The sequence below is a fragment of the Microtus pennsylvanicus genome, chromosome Y, assembly GCF_037038515.1.
Source record: "Microtus pennsylvanicus isolate mMicPen1 chromosome Y, mMicPen1.hap1, whole genome shotgun sequence".
Lineage (NCBI taxonomy): Eukaryota > Metazoa > Chordata > Mammalia > Rodentia > Cricetidae > Microtus > Microtus pennsylvanicus.
Window position 1 is genome coordinate 12018072 of NC_134602.1, and position 23294 is coordinate 12041365.

Sequence of the window (23294 nt, forward strand, 5' to 3'; positions counted from 1 at the left end):
GAGAGAAATAGAGTAAAGAGAGATTCAAGACAAAGAAAATTTTTAAATGATTTACAGTGTGTTAAAAATATGTGCAGGCTAAAATTTGAAGTTCTTAAAGTTAAAAAAAGGAAGAGAGTTGTTGGGTGTGGTAGTACACACCTGTAAACACAACACATGGGAGGCAGAGGGAGATTGACCTCTGTACCTTCAAGGTGAGGTAGCACATGCCTTTAATCCCAGTGCCTTGAAGGCAGAGACAAACAGATCTTTGTGAGTTCAATGTGTAGTAGCATACACCTTTAATCCCAATGCCTGAAAGGCAGAGAGAGGCAGATCTCTGAGACTTCAAGGACAGACAGGTATACAGAGTTATTCCAGGTCAAAGATACAGAGAACCTGTCTCAAAAGGCAAAAAATAAAAAGGAAAAATAAACAAAATAGAGGTTAAATTGAAGCGCACTAAGATGGAAAACTCACAGCGAATTTTGATATTGTATGCTATTATGCTCTTTTTGAATCATTTGAATTTTGAGGCAGTAGCAATAGCTGCTAAAAGATGTTTCTTTAAAAAGCTGCTGAAATAATCCAACATAGATATTTTGAAAATGCCTTGACTTTGAAATTTGGATCTAAGGACATGATGCTTTGGAAAGGAGTTTCTATTTTGTTTTCACAGAGGGTGATAGTCTGTGGATGCCTCTATCCTAATATGGTAGGATGGACCACGCCCTACTTAAAGGTTGCTGTGAACACCTTTAAAATATTGCTTCGCTCAACTGCCAACTGAGATAAATCAATAATGATGCCACCATTCAGCAGGAAGCATTTTGGAGAGAAAAAACTGCACCCACGTTCCCAAATATGGCTTATAAACATTCTTTTACATTTAAAGTGGGATGTGATATAGATATGAATATTTGCATTAGTATAGATTTTGCTTTACTGATAGAGATTTTAGGTCAATTTTGTTATATGTATATTCATTTTTGATCTTAATTAAGGTATTGTGATTGTGTAGTTCATTTAAATATATAATGTATATAGGTTGTTAATGGATAATCATTAATAATAGTCAAGTTTGTAGTCATGTTAGTTAGATTTTCTAGCTACATAGATATATATATTCAGTTAGATAGGCATTATTCATATCTCTCTAGACTACAAAATAGGCTATTTAATGTTTTAGTACCTTAGGGTTTTTCATGACAGTGAGACACTCTACTCTTGGCAGCACATATCTACTTCAGGAAGAAGATGGGCATCAAAGAGGATCCTCATGGAGTTTGATAGCCATTTGGGGAAGAAACTGCTCTTGCCTGGATTGTTGCATAAACTGTACACAGAAAACACTCAGAGAGAGGACTACTGAACTTGCCTAAAGGCGAGATGATCTTTTCGTGTTCCTGATTCAGGAAAGTGTCAGCAAAACATTCTTCAAGACAAGCAGATAGTGACTGCCTTTGAAATTTCCTGCTTCATGGAAATGTCTGCTGGAAACTATGGGCCTGTAGGATGAGGATGGAAACACCAACGGTACAGAGGAACTTTGGGTGACTGTCCAGGCAGCGAGATGTCTCTGTCATTTCTAGAGTTTGAAAATGGCTTACTTTTTGTTTGCTTAGGTAATACTGTATTATTCTGGAGTCTCTGATGGAGTTGAAGAATAGATAGACAGTTATAGTTTTCCATTGTTATGATAAAAGATAAAATAGATATAAATATTGTAACTGTAATTCTTGCTTGATAACTGTTTTGTTATATGTAATTTTGCCATGTTAAAGTTAAAGATTCCGTTCTTGTTTAAACAGAAATAAGAGTAATGATGGAGTATAGGTCATTGGTTAATTAAATAAAGAAACTGTTTGGCCTGAAAGGTTAGAACATAGGTGGGTGGAATAAACATAAGAGAATGCTGGGAGGAGTAGGAATTGAGCTTAGAGATGCCATGCACCTCTGCCATGGGCAGAAATGGTAGCTCTGCACTCTGAGGCAGATGGCGATACAGCCAGCCACCAGGTCAGACATGCTAAATCTTTCCCTCTAAGCGCACCTCGTGCTGCAACATACATTATTAGACATGGGTTAAGAGGCCTAAAATAATGGAGCAGGCAGTGTTGAAATGAATAGTTTTGTGTTGTTATTTCGGAGCATAACCTTACAAGGCAGCCCCATGTGGATGCAGCCCTGCTGCTCAAATTTCTACAATCAAGGGGGAAATGGAAGAAGGGAAAAAAGAAGAGAGAGAGACAGGGAAGAATGGATGAATTCAATCATTCGTTGGAAAATTAAGTGAAGCAATGAATGAGGAGACCTAGTAGGAAAAAATGTGCTGCATTCCCTCAGAGAGTCAGGTCAAATTAAGGATTGACAAGGTTTTCCACTAAGGAGGAGGCTTATTCCATTTTACCTTCTTTGTGCTCCAGGCCCACCCACAAGAGTGATGATGAGGACAGGGAGAAGAAGAGGAGAGGGTGTACCAGAATTCCCTGGTACAATTTCTCACCCAAATTGTAGCCAAATCACCTGACCTGGGACAGCTGATCTACATCCTGGACCCTAACTCCCAGTTTGACAACTCTAACATTTTAACCAAGTTTGTGAAGATGAAGGAACCAAAAATAGCCCAGTTACAGGATGGCAGGTTCCTTACAGGATGGGAGTCAGACATCAGTACCATACTGGTATTTGGCGGTTTGATGGGTGTGTGGGGTCTTTGCCGGACTCCACCTAGCATCATGGATTCCCTACTTTACTGATATTATGGAGTTCGGTGCATTCATCATATGTGTGCATGTCACACACTAGTGGGCATCATATGTACATGTTTATCCTGTGTGTGGGTGAGTGTGTTCATGAGTTTTATAGCCCAAGTACTACAGAACATGATCAATGAAAGGGAACACTGTTTTCCAGGTATGGCAGGGCAATTATTTAAATGAACTGACAAGGGTTGGATGGCATGGATAAGACCTATGAGAGTTCAAGGCATACCGAATCCAGGCATGACAAAGTAGGTGGCAGACAGAATTCTGGCAAAACTAAGTAGGTAGCTTGATGTCCAACTTACTGGAGAAGAGCAACTGAGCGGAGACACTTTTCACTAAGCAACATGCTCTAGTGGAGATCAAACATCCTTTGACTTACAGCCAGTACGAATTAAACCATTCATCAAATGAAACCTAATTTTCTCTGATTTTGAGTATACGTTTGTGTCCCTTCCTGATTAATCTACTCTTTATCCTCTTAAGTCCCAATACCTCACGCTGATATTGGTCACATCTTTCCATTTGACATGGTTTTCCCTCAAGCTTCATACCGCCCCGAGATCATACAACTTTTTGTCCCTTCTTCACTGCTTCCTTGACAGCCATTGTGTCCTTTACCACACCACGCATGCCCAGTCCTTTACTCTCCAAGGGGAAAAGACCATAAATCCTGCTTTGTTTTGAGGCATGTATTTCTGTGATGCCCCATCCACCAAACACAATCCATCATTGACCAAATAACACAACATGTTAACAAATTTTTATTCTTTGAGAAAGAATAATTCATTGGAAAAGATACCAGGATTCATAGAAGACCTGAGGTATCTCTGAAAAAACACATTCCCAAAGAGAGCATTAAGTCTGCCCCTCAAAATTTGAGAATTTCAATTTAACAGATCTTCACCAAATCATAGACATAGATATGGAAGTCATTATCAAACTTGATGAAATACACAGAAGGTTTGTTGGGAACTTGGCAAATAATTTTACCTATCTCTTGGGTTCCATCTTTTTTGTTGTACTGCACTCTTTTGCCCTGCAAGGAATCCCTGCCTAATTCCAAAGTCACCTCTACTGGAGGACATTCAGGCGTGATGTGGAGGTTGCCTTCCGTGGAATCATCATGATGGTGGTAAAGGTACAGGACCGGATCGTTCTCGTTGACAATGTAGAAACAGATCGTTATAGTCTGCACCTCACCTGGGACCACGCCACTCCAGTCTTCCTTAGAGCCTGGCAGATGTGGAGGTTGCCTTCCAGGTAGTCATCCAGGAGGTGGTAAGTGTACAAGACGGGATCTTTCTTGTAGGTAATATAAAACCAGGTCTTCATGATTGGCACCTCTTCTAGGACCATCCCGTTCCAGTCATTCTTAGAGCCATTTGTGCCCATGAATGTATGTTTCACTGCTCTGCCAACTATGGTGTTTGAGAGATGAGTGTCTGTCACCTGAGGAAATGGCACATTATTAGGCAGGATCTTCAGGTTTAAAATCCTTTCATCACTATGAAGCTCCAAGCCATAGACACAATCAATCCCATCATATTTCAACAAATAGAGAGAGGGATATGTTGGCAGTTGATCTAGAATGATCGCTTTCCAATGGGTGACTGGTTCATTGGCTTCCTTCCAGCCATGAGAAATTCTGCGGCCAACAATATTCTCCAGGGCCTCAAAAGGCTTACTAAGTTTTTGCTTCTGGAGCGATGGCCCATTCTTCTTCTGGAGAGGTGGCATGCAACTCATACTAAGAGGCATCTTCATCATGGCGGGAGACTTTCTGAGATAGGCCACAGCACTCCTGTTCCACTGTCTCTTGGCTCTGTTTCTGTGCTTGGGCTTCAGAGCTGCCAACCTCTGCATAGGAAGAACTCTTCAGTTTATATCAGACACAAAGTGGTTTCCTCCACCATAAGTGCCTGCAAGGATAAGAAGGTGAGGATGTGAGGTCCAGGCTCTTTTTAGGAATAACTTTGGAGCAGGTGAAAAAGGCAGGGCTGAATAGATTTGGATACCTAAATGGAATATGTTCTTAAGAAATTAATAGGAAAATTATCAAACTCTTGTCTACAGCTCAGTATATGTGTATCAGAGACATATTCCTGCTGCAAAATGCAATTGACCTCTACTGAGAAACCTACTTCCTGACTTACTATATCAATGAGAGAGGAAGCTATGTCTATACCTAAAGTGAGAAAGAAATATCTGAACAGATGGCAAAGAATTCAAAGAACAGCCACTCCTCTCCTTACCACTCAAGCTACTGGTTAGTTGGCTGATCTATAACCACCTGCCCAAGGTCATGGCACTCCAGTCCACTGGCTCTCTCTAATGTGTCTCCTGATCCAGATCCAGGTTGATTACATAAAGATATTCTGTATCTTCATTAGAGAAGTGAGTACTGGGAGTCAAACTGCCAAAAGAAAGAAACATTAATCTGTGCAACAGCACCTATTAGAAATAATTATCTTTTAAAACACATATGGACAAAGAGGATCTTTGCCATTTAAGTGGACTGAGGAATTGGACATTTTTAGCAAAGATAGAGTGGGGAGAATACCTGACATTAACCGTCCCCCAGCTATCAAATATAGGAGCTGTTAACGACATAAATTTTGGACCCAGAGCAGATTTGAAAGAAACCTTTCTTTGACTACAGAGGTCCTAGTTGCTTCCTAAACATATTTACCAAAAGAAAATATCTTGGCTCTCTAGATTCCAACTTCTGGAAATTCGGTTGAACAGTTGTGGAGCCCAAGAGCTGAACTGACCTCCTAAGCCACCGTGAAGATAGTAAGCACACCTTCACAGAAGACTAGTGCTTCATGTGCAACAGAGTTGCCACCCCCAACCAAAGCTTTGTGACATCATCAAGGCTCTACTTATGTCATAAAACTCCTCCTAGCCAGGTTTCTTCCCTACTAACCCCCAGAAATATCCAGCATACAGGTCCTAAAATGCTGCTCATACAGCCCCATGAAGACCCAAAATAAAAACCCCAATCTTCTTCCCAATTACTTGAGTCATATTTTCCAAGTAATTCAACTTTTTATGTGTTTTCTTTTTCTGTAAAATAATTTTTGGTCTGAGTCAACAACTCACATGAATGTTTTTTTTCCTAGCTCCAATGTCCTCATTGGTTATTTTCTATTGATTTTTCCATTACTTCATAATAATAATTATCAAACGTTCCACTTCTCTTCCTCCTCCCACATTCTTCTTGCTCCGCAAATAAACCTCTCCACTCAAACACCAGTCCAAATAGAAGGCAGGGTACTTTGAGCTGTGGGAAGTCCAAGCCCACCCTTCATCCATCCAGATTTAGCAAGGTATGCATCCACAAAAAATATGATCACAAAAAGCCAGTGTATGATATGCAGACAATTGCAAGTGCCATTATCTTTGGCTTCTCCGTCTGCCCCAATTGTCAGCCACATTCAGAGCTTCCAGTTTGATCCCATGTTCTTTCATTCCCAGGTCACTGGATTAGTTGAAATCCCCTTAGTTCAGGCACAGTGTCTCATAGTGTGGACCAAGCCTTTATATTCCTGACATCCTTGCTCTTTTTCTCCATCCATCTGCTCTTCCACTGGAGCTTGGAAGCTCCATCTAGTTTTCTGATTTTGACCCTGACTTGATCTCCATCATTTGCCAAACAAAAGTTCCATGGTGGTTTTCAAGATAGTCAGTCATCAGTCTGACTATGGGACAAGGCACACATAGTTCCTAGGGACATGTCACAGTGCGGTCAACTTCTCCTCCCTGCTTAAGTACCTAGAGAGGGTCACCCTATGGCCTTCTGAGAACCACTCGAGAGATATCAATCTTGCCATCCCCAGAATGGCCCCATAAATTGAGATATCATCCGTGTATGTGCATTAACTTGTGTGTGTTTGTGTGTGTGTATTTAAATCACAATAACAAATGGATTGTAACATTGTAGTTTCTTCTCATCTATAGAAGAATATTTGCTACAGAAACACTCTCACAGTAATAGTGAGAGTGTAAACTGTCTCAGCAAGGAGAAATAACTGGAGGAATCCCCCAGGAGTTAGGCTCAGTGTCCCAGGAATTACACCCAAGGAAAGTCAATGAACTCAGTGATGGAAGATAAAACCCAGCCTAAATAAAACCCTAAATCATTTAGGTGGAACATGAGATACTCTTACAACAGTTACAAGAGGTCTAAAATGCCTGGACTGGAACATAAGGGGAACACAATGACGTGGAGCTGAGAGTACATGGCAAAACTGATTGGATCTGGCAAAAATTATGTAAGCATACCAAGGAAACCAACAGTGTGACAAAACCCTAAGAAATCTTTATGACAACATATCATGTTGAACATAATGAGATTTATAGACAAAGGAAAGATCTTAATTATGTCACTGTCACACAGGTGATGATGAACCAGTTCCATCATAGAGTGACTCCCTGCTGTGTTAAAGATAACCTGTCAATTCTGTCTAGTCAGTTACAAGGAAATTTGCATTAAGTGCACAGATTAATTATCAGCATCATTTACTGCACAACAAAGGCAAGGCAAAGAAATCATAGACATGTTGTTGAATGCTGATTATGTTATTGGGAGTATTGATGGGTTTTTTTCTTAAAGGGAAATCATCGGTGACTCTCATGCATGAAGCAGATCCTTTCTCTGTGATGTTACCTGAATAGCCACTGAGATACCAGCCCATTGAGTTGTGGTCTCTCTCTCTTTTAAAAAGCAACTTCTACCTGCAGCTTGATCTCTTGCTTGAGCTTCCCTTCCGGCTACTAGGCTCCTTTTCTGATCCTGCAGAGGGCTTTTGTCAGGGATTGTGATCTCTAAGTTTTTCCCCTTTCAAGAACTTATCATTCTATTAATCACAATTCTAAACTACTGTGGGAGTTTGTTTGTGACTTATGCCTTCACATGTGATACAAGCGACCTGTGTGTATAGGGTCTTCTCTCTGTTCATGTGGGGAAGGCATGGCAGCAGGAGTAGATGGCTGCTCATTCTCTGTAAGGAAATCAGTAAACAGTGGGCACCAAGTACAAGGATGTCCTGAAATATTAAGTCTTGTCCTTTCAAGGCCCCAACGCCTCCAGCTAGGTTCAGGGTCACGACAATCTCCAAAACCCACTGAGCATGAAGTATTCAGAACCAGAAGCCTGTGTGTGCCATATCACATAAATTCATCGTGAGTACACCAATCTGTTTTTTTTTTAATTCTAAATTATTTTGTCCCATCAGAATGATCTATATTACCAATTAACCAAATTTGCTGCATCTTTGGTGTCCTAGATTTGCTGTAAATTGTAGCTGGGACAGTCTTACAAACCTTCCTGTGCTGTTATGAGACCTTAAGGGGACAGCACTTATTTCAGAAATCAAAGGCAGTTGGGTTCAATCCTATGGTTAGCTGTTAGCTAGACACTGGAAGAATGGATTTGACTAAGAAAGGGAGACAACATACATGGAGGCAGGTAACCTTTCCTTTGCAAAATGACCCATTTTGAGGCCTTACTTCAGGCTCTTCTCTTCTCCTAATCTTGGTTTTTTTATTAGTTTAGGAGAAGAATTAAAACTCCATTTACAGTATCTGTGAACCTGAATGAGTTAAGTATGTGTGACCAACTTGATGTCTGCCTGTCTGTCAACAGGGCCAGAGTTCAGGGGCATCTGATGCATAGCACAGGAATGTCAGCCATCAATCTCTGGTCCACCTAACTCTACAGCATTAGAGTTGTCATGGTTGCTCATCTGATCTTCCTCATATGATCTCCATCCACAGAGATGTCAGAAAAATCCTCCCCTGAGAGTGCAAGTTCTTTACAAATGAAAGATTATACAACAGAAGACACATGGGAGATTTATATGGGCAAGCTGTTGAAAGGATAAAGTGACAGAAGAAGTTTATTGATTAATTAAAGAAGGAATCCGCATCAGCTGATAGGTTAGAACATAGGTAGGTGGAGTAAACAAAATAGAATGCCGGGAGGAAGAGGTAGTGAGCTCAGAGAAGCCATGCTCCCCTCTCCCCGGCAGATGCCATAGCTCTGCTCTCTGAGGCAGATGTCGATGCAGCCAGCCACCATGTCAGACATGCTGAATTTTTCCTGGTTAGTGCACCTCGTTATACTACACTGATTATTAGAAATGGGTTAAAATGCTGAATCTAATGGGCCAGCAGTGTTTAAAAGAATACAGTTTTTGTGTATTTATTTCAGGCATAACCTTCATGCGGCCGTGGTGCTGGGGACACAGCCTCGCTGCTCAAATAACTACAGAATGATCTTGCAGCCTTGTGGACAACTGAATCCACTGAAAGCCTAGAAAGCTTGGGAAAGAGTAAAGCATGTTTTCTTGGTAGCAGCGATTTCTCGGTCTGCTCTGCTTGCTAGAAGAAAGCAAGGGCTCTCATCTAAAAGAGGCTTGCTGACTCAGCTTCAGCTGCAAAACCCTGCAGCCCTTAAGAGGTCCTGCCACAAAACATTTAAATGGTGTTGATAAAAGCCAACTGATTGCTTGTATGTTTTCAGCATTAGCAGGAAAAAAGACTGTGTTCTTTTAAAATGCCGGCTCTCTGGGCCATCCAGCCTGGGCAAACTCTGACTGTTTGAGGAAGGAGGGACAGCTACAGAAAGAGGGCTTGAGTGTTGTCTGTTGCAGCCTCTTTGATGGCAAGGACCTTGAAACACTGTAGACTTGTGGCACTGAATGCGGCTCTGTTCGGTACCTCAGCCACAAGGTTGGAATGGCAGAAAGCTAAGGAATGGGCTACATCTGGCCAGCAAAGCCACGGCTTTAGTCCTACTGAGATTGCTTGGTAAATGAAAGACTCATGTGGTCAGAAAAACAGAGAGAGAAATAGAGTAAAGAGAGATTCAAAGACAAAGGAAATTTTTAAATGATTTACAGTGTGTTAAAAATATGTGCAGGCTAAAATTTGAAGTTCTTAAAGTTAAAAAAAGGAAGAGAGTTGTTGGGTGTGGTAGTACACACCTGTAAACCCAACACATGGGAGGCAGAGGGAGATTGACCTCTGTACCTTCAAGGTGAGGTAATACATGCCTTTAATCCCAGTGCCTTGAAGGCAGAGACAAACAGATCTTTGTGAGTTCAATGTGTAGTAGCATACACCATTAATCCCAATGCCTGAAAGGCAGAGAGAGGCAGATCTCTGAGACTTCGAGGACAGACAGGTATACAGAGTTATTCCAGGTCAAAGATACAGAGAACCTGTCTCAAAAGGCAAAAAATAAAAAGGAAAAGTAAACAAAATAGAGGTTAAATTGAAGCGCACAAAGATGGAAAATTCACAGCGAATTTTGATATTGTATGCTATTATGCTCTTTTTGAATCATTTGAATTTTGAGGCAGTAGCAATAGCTGCTAAAAGATGTTTCTCTATAAAAGCTGCTGAAATAATCCAACATAGATATTTTGAAAATGCCTTGACTTTGAAATTTGGATCTAAGGACATGATGCTTTGGAAAGGAGTTTCTATTTTGTTTTCACAGAGGGTGATAGTCTGTGGATGCCTCTATCCTAATATGGTAGGATGGAACACGCCCTACTTAAAGATGGCTGTGAAGACCTTTAAAAAATTGCTTCACTCAACTGCCAACTGAGATAAATCAATAATGATGCCACCATTCAGCAGGAAGCATTTTGGAGAGAAAAAACTGCACCCACGTTCCCAAATATGGCTTATAAATGTTCTTTTACATTTAAAGTGGGATGTGATATAGATATGAATATTTGCATTAGTATAGATTTTGCTTTACTGATAGAGTTTTTAGTCAATTTTGTTATATGTATATGCATTTTTGATCTTAATTAAGGTATTGTGATTGTGTAGTTCATTTAAAAATATAATGTATATAGGTTATTAATGGATAATCATTAATAATAGTCAAGTTTGTAGTCATGTTAGTTAGATTTTCTAGCTACATAGATATATATATTTCAGTTAGATAGGCATTATTCATATCTCTCTAGACTACAAAATAGGCTAATTAATGTTTCAGTACCTTAGGGTTTTTCATGACAGTGAGACACTCTACTCTTAGCAGCACATATCTACTTCAGGAAGAAGATGGACATCAAAGAGGATCCTTATGGAGTTTGATAGCCATTTGGGGAAGAAACTGCTCTTGCCTGGATTGTTGCATAAACTGTACACAGAAATCACTCAGAGAGAGGACTACTGAACTTGCCTAAAGGTGAGATGATCTTTTCGTGTTCCTGATTCAGGAAAGGGTCAGCAAAACATTCTTCAAGACAAGCAGATAGTGACTGCCTTTGAAATTTCCTGCTTCATGGAAATGTCTGCTGGAAACTATGGGCCTGTAGGCTGAGGATGGAAACACCAACGGTACAGAGGAACTTTGGGTGACTGTCCAGGCAGCGAGATGTCTCTGTCATTTCTAGAGTTTGAAAATGGCTTACTTTTTGTTTGCTTAGGTAATACTGTATTATTCTGGAGTCTCTGATGGAGTTGAAGAATAGATAGATAGTTATAGTTTTCCATTGTTATGATAAAAGATAAAATAGATATAAATATTGTAACTGTAATTCTTGCTTGATAACTGTTTTGTTATATGTAATTTGCTATGTTAAAGTTAAAGATTCCGTTCTTGTTTAAACAGAAATAGGAGTAATGATGGAGTATAGGTCATTGGTTAATTAAATAAAGAAACTGTTTGGCATGAAAGGTTAGAACATAGGTGGGTGGAATAAACATAAGAGAATGCTGGGAGGAATAGGAATTGAGCTTAGAGATGCCATGCACCTCTCCCATGGGCAGAAATGGTAGCTCTGCACTCTGAGGCAGATGGCGATACAGCCAGCCACCAGGTCAGACATGCTAAATCTTTCCTTCTAAGCGCACCTCGTGCTGCAACATACATTATTAGACATGGGTTAAGAGGCTGAAAATAATGGGGCAGGCAGTGTTTAAATGAATAGTTTTGTGTTGTTGTTTCGGAGCATAACCTTACAAGGCGGCCCCATGGGGATGCAGCCCTGCTGCTCAAATTTCTACAATCAAGGGGGAAATGGAAGAAGGGAAAAAAGAAGAGAGAGAGACAAGGAAGAATGGATGAATTCAATCATTCATTGGAAAAATGAGTGAACCAATGAATGAGGAGACCTAGTAGGAAAAAATGTGGTGCATTCCCTCAGAGAGTCAGGTCAAATTAGGGATTGACAAGGTTTTCCACTAAGGAGGAGGCTTATTCCATTTTACCTTCTTTGTGCTCCAGGCCCACCCACAAGAGTGATGATGAGGACAGGGAGAAGAAGAGGAGAGGGTGTACCAGAATTCCCTGGTACAATTTCTCACCCAAATTGTAGCCAAATCACCTGACCTGGGACATGATCTACATGCTGGACCCTAACTCCCAGTTTGACAACTCTAACATTTTAACCAAGTTTGTGAAGATGAAGGAACCAAAAATAGCCCAGTTACAGGATGGCAGGTTCCTTACAGGATGGGAGTCAGACATCAGTACCATACTGGTATTTGGCGGTTTGATGGGTGTGTGGGGTCTTTGCCAGACTCCACCTACCATCATGGATTCCCTACTTTACTGATATTATGGAGTTCGGTGCATTCATCATATGTGTGCATGTCACACACTAGTGGGCATCATATGTCCATGTTTATCCTGTGTGTGGGTGAGTGTGTTCATGAGTTTTATAGCCCAAGTACTACAGAACATGATCAATGAAAGGGAACACTGTTTTCCAGGTATGGCAGGGCAATTATTTAAATGAACTGACAAGGGTTGGATGGCATGGATAAGACCTATGAGAGTTCAAGGCATACCGAATCCAGGCATGACAAAGTAGGTGGCAGACAGAATTCTGGCAAAACTAAGTAGGTAGCTTGTTGTCCAACTTACTGGAGAAGAGCAACTGAGCGGAGACACTTTTCACTAAGAAACATGCTCTAGTGGAGATCAAACATCCTTTGACTTACAGCCAGTACGAATTAAACCATTCATCAAATGAAACCTAATTTTCTCTGATTTTGAGTATACATTTGTGTCCCTTCCTGATTAATCTACTCTTTATCCTCTTAAGTCCCAATACCTCACGCTGAAATCGGTCACACCTTTCCATTTGACATGGTTTTCCCTCAAGCTTCGTACCGCCCCGAGATCATACAACTTTTTGTCTCCTCTTCACTGATTCCTTGACAGCCATCTTGTCCTTTACCACAACACGCATGCCCAGTCCTTTACTCTCCAAGGGGAAAAGACCATAAATCCTGCTTTGTTTTGAGGCATGTATTTCTGTGATGCCCCATCCACCAAACACAATCCATCATTGACCAAATAACACAACATGTTAACTAATTTTTTATTCTTTGAGAAAGAATAATCCATTGGAAAAGATACCATGATTCATAGAAGACCTGAGGTATCTCTGAAAAAACACATTCCCAAAGAGAGCATTAAGTCTGCCCCTCAAAATTTGAGAATTTCACTTTAACAGATCTTCACCAAATCATAGACATAGATATGGAAGTCATTATCAAACTTGATGAAATACACAGAAGGTTTGTTGGGAACTTGGCAAATAATTTTACCTATCTCTTGGCTTCCATCTTTTTTGTTGTACTGCACTCTATTGCCCTCCAAGGAATCCCTGCCTAATTCCAAAGTCACCTCTACTGGAGGACATTCAGGCGTGATGTGGAGGTTGCCTTCAATGGAATCATCATGATGGTGGTAAAGGTACAGGACCGGATCATTCTCGTTGACAATGTAGAAACAGGTCGTTATGGCCTGCACCTCATCTGGGACCACGCCACTCCACTCTTCCTTAGAGCCTGGCATGATGTGGAGGTTGCCTTCCAGGTAGTCATCCAGGAGGTGGTAAATGTACAAGACCGGATCTTTCTTGTAGGTAATATAAAACCAGGTCTTCATGATTGGCACCTCTTCTAGGACCATCCCGTTCCAGTCATTCTTAGAGCCATTTGTGCCCATGAATGTATGTTTCACTGCTCTGCCAACTATGGTGTTTGAGAGATGAGTGTCTGTCACCTGAGGAAATGGCACATTATTAGGCAGGATCTTCAGGTTTAAAATCCTTTCATCACTATGAAGCTCCAAGCCATAGACACAATCAATCCCATCATATTTCAACAAATAGAGAGACGGATATGTTGGCAGTTGATCTAGAATGATGGCTTTCCAATGGTGACTGGTTCATTGGCTTCCTTCCAGCCATGAGAAATTCTGCGGCCAACAATATTCTCCAGGGCCTCAAAAGGCTTACTAAGTTTTTGCTTCTGGAGCAATGGCCCATTCTTCTTCTGGAGATGTGGCATGCAACTCATACTGAGAGGCATCTTCATCATGGCGGGAGACTTTCTGAGATAGGCCACAGCACTCCTGTTCCACTGTCTCTTGGCTCTGTTTCTGTGCTTGGGCTTCATAGCTGCCAATCTCTGCATAGGAAGAACTTCAGTTTAAATCAGACACAAAGTGGTTTCCTCCACCATAAGTGCCTGCAAGGATAAGAAGGTGAGGATGTGAGGTCAAGGCTCTTTTTAGGAATAACTTTGGAGCAGGTGAAAAAGGCAGGGCTGAATAGATTTGGATACCTAAATGTAATATGTTCTTAAGAAATTAATAGGAAAATTATCAAACTCTTGTCTATAGCTCAGTATATGTGTATCAGAGACATATTCCTGCTGCAAAATGCAATTGACCTCTACTGAGAAACCTACTTCCTGACTTACTATATCAATGAGAGAGGAAGCTATGCCTATACCTAAAGTGAGAAAGAAATATCTGAACAGATGGCAAAGAATTCAAAGAACAGCCACTCCTCTCCTTACCACTCAAGCTACTGGTTAGTTGGCTGATCTATAACCACCTGCCCAAGGTCATGGCACTCCAGTCCACTGGCTCTCTCTATTGTGTCTCCTGATGCAGATCCAGGTTGATTACATAAAGATATTCTGTATCTTCATTAGAGAAGGGATTACTGTGAGTCAAACTGCCAAAAGAAAGAAACATTAATCTGTGCAACAGCACCTATTGGAAATAATTATCTTTTAAAACACATATGGACAAAGAGGATCTTTGCCATTTAAGTGGACTGAGGAATTGGACATGTTTAGCAAAGATAGAGTGGGGAGAATACCCGACATTAACCGTCCCCCAGCTATCAAATATAGGAGCTGTTAACGACATAAATTTTGGACCCAGAGCAGATTTGAAAGAAACCTTTCTTTGACTACAGAGGTCCTAGTTGCTTCCTAAACATATTTACCAAAAGAAAATATCGTGGCTCTCTAGATTCCAACTTCTAGAAATTCGGTTGAACAGTTATGGAGCCCAAGAGCTGAACTGACCTCCTAAGCCACGGTGAAGATATTAAGCCCACCTTCACAGAAGACTAGTGCTTCATGTGTAACAGAGTTGCCACCCCCAACCAAAGCTTTGTGACATCATCAAGGCCCTACTTATGTCTTAAAACTCCTCCTAGCCAGGTATCTTTCCTACTAACCCCCAGAAATATCCAGCATACAGGTCCGAAAATGCTGCTCATACAGCCCCATGAAGACCCAAAATAAAAACCCGGGTCTTCTTCCCAATTACTTGAGTCATATTTTCCAAGTAACTCAACCCCCCCTTTTTTTTTTCTGTAAAATAATTTTTGGTCTGAGTCAACAACTCACATGAATGTTTTTTTTTCCTAGCTCCAATGTCCTCATTGGTTATTTTCTATTGATTTTTCCATTACTTCATAATAATAATTATCAAACTTTCCACTTCTCTTCCTCCTCCCACAGTCTTCTTGCTCCGCAAATAAACCTCTCCACTCAAACACCAGTCCAAATAGAGGGCAGGGTACTTTGAGCTGTGGGAAGTCCAAGCCCACCCTTCATCCATCCAGATTTAGCAAGGTATGCATCCACAAAAAATATGATCACAAAAAGCCAGTGTATGATATGCAGACAATTGCAAGTGCCATTATCTTTGGCTTCTCCGTCTGCCCCAATTGTCAGCCACATTCAGAGCTTCCAGTTTGATCCCATGTTCTTTCATTCCCAGGTCACTGGATTAGTTGAAATCCCCTTAGTTCAGGCACAGTGTCTCATAGTGTGGACCAAGCCCTTATATTCCTGACATCCTTGCTCTTTTTCTCCATCCATCTGCTTTTCCACTGGAGCTTGGAAGCTCCATCTAGGTTTCTGATTTTGACCCTGACTTGATCTCCATCATTTGCCAAACAAAAGTTCCATGGTGGTTCTCAAGATAGTCAGTCATCAGTCTGACTATGGGACAAGGCACACCTAGTTCCTAGGGACATGTCACAGTGCGGTCAACTTCTCCTCCCTGCTTAAGTACCTAGAGAGGGTCACCCTATGGCCTTCTGAGAACCACTCGAGAGATATCGATCTTGCCATCCCCAGAATATCCCCATAAATTGAGATATCATCAGTGTATGTGCATTAACTTGTGTGTGTTTGTGTGTGTGTATTTAAATCACAATAACAAATGGATTGTAACATTGAAGTTTCTTCTCATCTTGAGAAGAATATTTGCTACAGAACCACTCTCACAGTAATAGTGAGAGTGTAAACTATCTAAGAAAGGAGAAATAACTGGAGGAATCCCCCAGGAGTTAGGCTCAGTGTCCCAGGAATTACGCCCAAGGAAAGTCAATGAACTCAGTGATGGAAGATAAAACCCAGCCTAAATAAAACCCTAAATCATTTAGGTGGAACATGAGATACTCTTACAACAGTTACAAGAGGTCTAAAATGCCTGGACTGGAACATAAGGGGAACACAATGACGTGGAGCTGAGAGTGCATGGCAAAACTGATTGGATCTGGCAAAAAATATGTAAGCATACCAAGGAAACCACCAGTGGGACAAAACCCTAAGAAATCTGTATGACAACATATCATGTTGAACATAATGAGATTTATAGACAAAGGAAAGATCTTAATTATGTCACTGTCACACAGGTGATGATGAACCAGTTCCATCGTAGAGTGACTCCCTGCTGTGTTTAAGATAACCTGTCAATTCTGTCTAGTCAGTTACAAGGAAATTTGCATTAATTGCACAGATTAACTATCAGCATCATTTACTGCACAATCAAAGGCAAGGCAAAGAAATCATAGACATGTTGTTGAATGCTGATGATGTTATTGGGAGTTTTGATGGGTTTTTTTCTTAAAGGGAAATCATCGGTGACTCTCATGCATGAAGCAGATCCTTTCTCTGTGATGTTTCCTGAATAGCCACTGAGATACCAGCCCATTGAGTTGTGGTCTCTCTCTCTTTTAAAAAGCAACTTCTACCTGCAGCTTGATCTCTTGCTTGAGCTTCCCTTCCGGCTACTAGGCTCCTTTTCTGATCCTGCAGAGGGCTTTTGTCAGGGATTGTGATCTCTAAGTTTTTCCCCTTTCAAGAACTAATCATTCAATTAATCACAATTCTAAACTGCTGTGGGAGTTTGTTTGTGACTTATGCCTTCACATGTGATACAAGCGACCTGTGTGTATAGGGTCTTCTCTCTGTTCATGTGGGGAAGGCATGGCAGCAGGAGTAGATGGCTGCTCATTCTCTGAAAGGAAATCAGTAAACAGTGGGGACCAAGTACAAGGATGTACTGAAATATTAAGTCTTGTCCTTTCAAGGCCCCAAAGCCTCCAGCTTGGTTCAGGGTCACGACAATCTCCAAAACCCACTGAGCATGAAGTATTCAGAACCAGAAGCCTGTGTGTGCCATATCACATAAATTCATCGTGAGTACACCAATCTGTTTTTTTTTAATTCTAAATTATTTTGTCCCATCAGAACGATCTATATTACCAATTAACCAAATTTGCTGCATCTTTGGTGTCCTAGAATTGCTATAAATTTTTGCTGAGACAGTCTTACAAAACTTCCTGTGCTGTTAGGAGACCTTAAGGGAACAGCACTTATTTCAGAAATCAAAGGCAGTTGGGTTCAATCCTATGGTTAGCTGTTAGCTAGACACTGGAAGGATGGATTTGACTAAGAAAGGGAGACAGCATACATGGAGGCAGGTAACCTTTCCTTTGCAAAATGACCCATTTTGAGGCCTTACTTCAGGCTCTTCTCCTAATCTTGGTTTTTTTATTAGTTTAAGAGAAGAATTAAAACTCCATTTACAGTCTCTGTGAACCGGAATGAGTTAAGTATGTGTGACCAACTTGATGTCTGCCTGTCTATCAACAGGGCCAGAGTTCAGGGGCATCTGATGCATAGCACAGGAATGTCAGCCATCAATCTCTGGTCCACCTAACTCTACAGCATTAGAGTTGTCATGGTTGCTCATCTGATCTTCCTCATATGATCTCCATCCACAGAGATGTCAGAAAAATCCTCCCCTGAAAGTGCAAGTTCTTTACAAATGAAAGATTATACAACAGAAGAAACATGGGAGATTTATATGGGCAAGCTGTTGAAAGGATAAAGTGACAGAAGAAGTTTATTGATTAATTAAAGAAAGAATCCGCTTCAGCTGATAGGTTAGAACATAGGTAGGTGTAGTAAACAAAATAGAATGCCGGGAGGAAGAGGTAGTGAGCTCAGAGAAGCCATGCTCCCTTCTCACCGGCAGATGCCATAGCTCTGCTCTCTGAGGCAGATGTCGATGCAGCCAGCCACCATGTCAGACATGCGGAATTTTTCCTGGTAAGTGCACCTCGTTATACTACACTGATTATTAGAAATGGGTTAAAATGCTGAATCTAATGGGCCAGCAGTGTTTAAAAGAATACAGTTTTGGTGTATTTATTTCAGGCATAACCTTCATGCGGCCGTGGTGCTGGGGACACAGCCTCGCTTCTCAAATAACTACAGAATGGCTTGCAGCCTGTGGACAACTGAATCCACTGAAAGCCTGAGAAAGCTTGGGAAAGAGTAAAGCATGTTTTCTTGGTAGCAGCGATTTCTTGGTCTGCTCTGCTTGCTAGAAGAAAGCAAGGGCTCTCATCTAAAAGAGGCTTGCTGACTCAGCTTCAGCTGCAAAACCCTGCAGCCCTTACGAGGTCCTGCCACAAAACATTGAAATGGTGTTGATAAAAGCCAACTGAATGCTTGTATGTTTTCAGCAGTAGCAGGAAAAAAAAACTGTGTTGTTTTAAAATGCCGGCTTTCTGGGCCATCCTGCCTGGGCAAACTCTGACTGTTTGAGGAAGGAGGGCCAGCTACAGAAAGAGGGCTTGAGTGTTGTCTGTTGCAGCCTCTTTGATGGCAAGGACCTTGAAACACTGTAGACTTGTGGCACTGAATGCGGCTCTGTTCGGTACCTCAGCCACAAGGTTGGAATGGCAGAAAGCTAAGGAATGGGCTGGCTAGCAAAGCCACGGCTTTAGTCCTACTGAGATTGCTTGGTAAATGAAAGACTCATGTGGTCAGAAAAACAGAGAGAGAAATAGAGTAAAGAGAGATTCAAAGACAAAGAAAATTTTTAAATGATTTACAGTGTGTTAAAAATATGTGCAGGCTAAAATTTGAAGTTCTTAAAGTTAAAAAAAGGAAGAGAGTTGTTGGGTGTGGTAGGACACACCTGTAAACCCAACACATGGGAGGCAGAGGGAGATTGACCTCTGTACCTTCAAGGTGAGGTAGCACACACCTTTAATCCCAGTGCCTTGAAGGCAGAGACAAACAGATCTTTGTGATTTCAATGTGTAGTAGCATACACCTTTAATCCCAATGCCTGAAAGGCAGAGAGAGGCAGATCTCTGAGACTTCAAGGACAGACATGTATACAGAGTTATTCCAGGTCAAAGATACAGAGAACCTGTCTCAAAAGGAAAAAATAAAAAGGAAAAAATAAACAAAATAGAGGTTAAATTGAAGCGCACAAAGATGGAAAATTCACAGCGAATTTTGATATTGTAGGCTATTATGCTCTTTTTGAATCATTTGAATTTTGAGGCAGTAGCAATAGCTGCTAAAAGATGTTTCTTTATAAAAGCTGCTGAAATAATCCAACATAGATATTTTGAAAATGCCTTGACTTTGAAATTTGGATCTAAGGACATGATGCTTTGGAAAGGAGTTTCTATTTTGATTTCACAGAGGGTGATAGTCTGTGGATGCCTCTATCCTAACATGGTAGGATGGACCACTCGCTACTTAAAGGTTGCTGTGAACACCTTGAAAAAATTGCTTCGCTCAACTGCCAACTGAGATAAATCAATAATGATGCCACCATTCAGCAGGAAGCATTTTGGAGAGAAAAAACTGCACCCACGTTCCCAAATATGGCTTATAAACGTTCTTTTACATTTAAAGTGGGATGTGATATAGATATGAATATTTGCATTAGTATAGATTTTGCTTTACTGATAGAGATTTTAGGTCAATTGTGTTATATGTATATGCATTTTTGATCTTAATTAAGGTATTGTGATTGTGTAGTTCATTTAAAAATATAATGTATATAGGTTATTAATGGATAATCATTAATAATAGTCAAGTTTGTAGTCATGTTAGTTAGATTTTCTAGCTACATAGATATATATATATATTTCAGTTAGATAGGCATTATTCATATCTCTCTAGACTACAAAACAGGCTATTTAATATTTTAGTACCTTAGGGTTTTTCAGGACAGTGAGACACTCTACTCTTGGCAGCACATATCTACTTCAGGAAGAAGATGGGCATCAAAGAGGATCCTTATGGAGTTTGATAGCCATTTGGGGAAGAAACTGCTCTTGCCTGGATTGTTGCATAAACTGTACACAGAAAACACTCAGAGAGAGGACTACTGAACTTGCCTAAAAGTGAGGTGATCTTTTCGTGTTCCTGATTCAGGAAAGGGTCAGCAAAACATTCTTCAAGACAAGCAGATAGTGACTGCCTTTGAAATTTCCTGCTTCAAGGAAATGTCTGCTGGGAACTATGGGCCTGTAGGCTGAGGATGGAAACACCAAAGGTACAAAGGGATTTTGGGTGACTGTCCAGGCAGCAGATGTCTCTGTCATTTCTAGAGTTTGAATATGGCTTACTTTTTGTTTGCTTAGGTAATACTGTACTATTCTGGAGTCTCTGATGGAGTTGAAGAATAGATAGATAGTTATAGTTTTCCATTGTTATGATAAAAGATAAAATAGATATAAATATTGTAACTGTAATTCTTGCTTGATAACTGTTTTGTTATATGTAATTTTGCTGTTAAAGTTAAAGATTCCGTTCTTGTTTAAACAGAAATAGGAGTAATGATGGAGTATAGGTCATTGGTTAATTAAATAAAGAAACTGTTTGGCCTGCAAGGTTAGAACATAGGTGGGTGGAATAAACATAAGAGAATGCTGGGAGGAATAGGAATTGAGCTTAGAGATGCCATGCACCTCTCCCATGGGCAGAAATGGTAGCTCTGCACTCTGAGGCAGATGGCGATACAGCCAGCCACCAGGTCAGACATGCTAAATCTTTCCTTCTAATCGCACCTCGTGCTGCAACATACATTATTAGACATGGGTTAAGAGGCTGAAAATAATGGGGCAGGCAGTGTTGAAATGAATAGTTTTGTGTTGTTATTTCGGAGCATAACCTTACAAGGCGGCCCCATGTGGATGCAGCCCTGCTGCTCAAATTTCTACAAACAAGGGGGAAATGGAAGAAGGGAAGAAAGAAGAGAGAGACAGTGAAGAATGGGTGAATTCAATCATTCCTTGGAAAAATAGTGAACCAATGAATGAGGAGACCTAGTAGGAAAAAATGTGCTGCATTCCCTCAGAGAGTCAGGTCAAATTAAGGATTGACAAGGTTTTCCACTAAGGAGGAGGCTTATTCCATTTTACCTTCTTTGTGCTCCAGGCCCACCCACAAGAATGATGATGAGGACAGAGAGAAGAAGAGGAGAGGGTGTACCAGAATTCCCTGGTACAATTTCTCACCCAAATTGTAGCCAAATCACCTGATGTGGGACAGCTGATCTACATGCTGGACCCTAACTCCCAGTTTGACAACTCTAACATTTTAACCAAGTTTGTGAAGATGAAGGAACCAAAAATAGCCCAGTTACAGGATGGCAGGTTGCTTACAGGATGGGAGTCAGACATCAGTACCATACTGGTATTTGGCGGTTTGATGGGTGTGTGGGGTCTTTGCCAGACTCCACCTAGCATCATGGATTCCCTACTTTACTGATATTATGGAGTTGGGTGCATTCATCATATGTGTGCATGTCACACACTAGTGGGCATCATATGTACATGTTTATCCTGTGTGTGGGTGAGCGTGTTCATGAGTTTTATAGCCCAAGTACTACAGAACATGATCAATGAAAGGGAACACTATTTTCCAGATATGGCAGGGCAATTATTTAAATGAACTGACAAGGGTTGAATGGCATGGATAAGACCTATGAGAGTTCAAGGCATACCGAATCCAGGCATGACAAAGTAGGTGGCAGACAGAATTCTGGCAAAACTAAGTAGGTAGCTTGATGTCCAACGTACTGGAGAAGAGCAACTGAGCGGAGACACTTTTCACTATGCAACATGCTCTAGTGGAGATCAAACATCCTTTGACTTACAGCCAGTACGAATTAAACCATTCATCAAATGAAACCTAATTTTCTCTGATTTTGAGTATACATTTGTGTCCCTTCCTGATTAATCTACTCTTTATCCTCTTAAGTCCCAATACCTCAAGCTGATATCGGTCACGTCTTTCCATTTGACATGGTTTTCCCTCAAGCTTCATACTGCCCCGAGATCATACAACTTTTTGTCCCCTCTCCACTGCTTCCTTGACAGCCATCTTGTCCTTTACCACACCACGCATCCCCAGTCCTTTACTCTCCAAGGGGAAAAGACCATAAATCCTGCTTTGTTTTGAGGCATGTATTTCTGTGATGCCCCATCCACCAAACACAATCCATCGTTGACCAAATAACACAACATGTTAACAAATTTTTATTCTTTGAGAAAGAATAATCCATTGGAAAAGATACCAGGATTCATAGAAGACCTGAGGTATCTCTGAAAAAACACATTCCCAAGGAGAGAATTAAGTCTGCCCCTCAAAATCTGAGAATTTCACTTTAACAGATCTTCACCAAATCATAGACATAGATATGGAAGTCATTATCAAACTTGATGAAATACACAGAAGGTTTGTTGGGAACTTGGCAAATAATTTTACCTATCTCTTGGGTTCCATCTTTTTTGTTGTACTGCACTCTTTTGCCCTGCAAGGAATCCCTGCCTAATTCCAAAGTCACCTCTACTGGAGGACATTCAGGCATGATGTGGAGGTTGCCTTCAATGGAATCATCATGATGGTGGTAAAGGTACAGGACCGGATCATTCTCGTTGACAATGTAGAAACAGATCGTTATGGTCTGCACCTCATCTGGGACCACGCCACTCCACTCTTCCTTAGAGCCTGGCATGATGTGGAGGTTGCCTTCCAGGTAGTCATCCAGGAGGTGGTAAATGTACAAGACCGGATCTTTCTTGTAGGTAATATAAAACCAGGTCTTCATGATTGGCACCTCTTCTAGGACCATCCCATTCCAGTCATTCT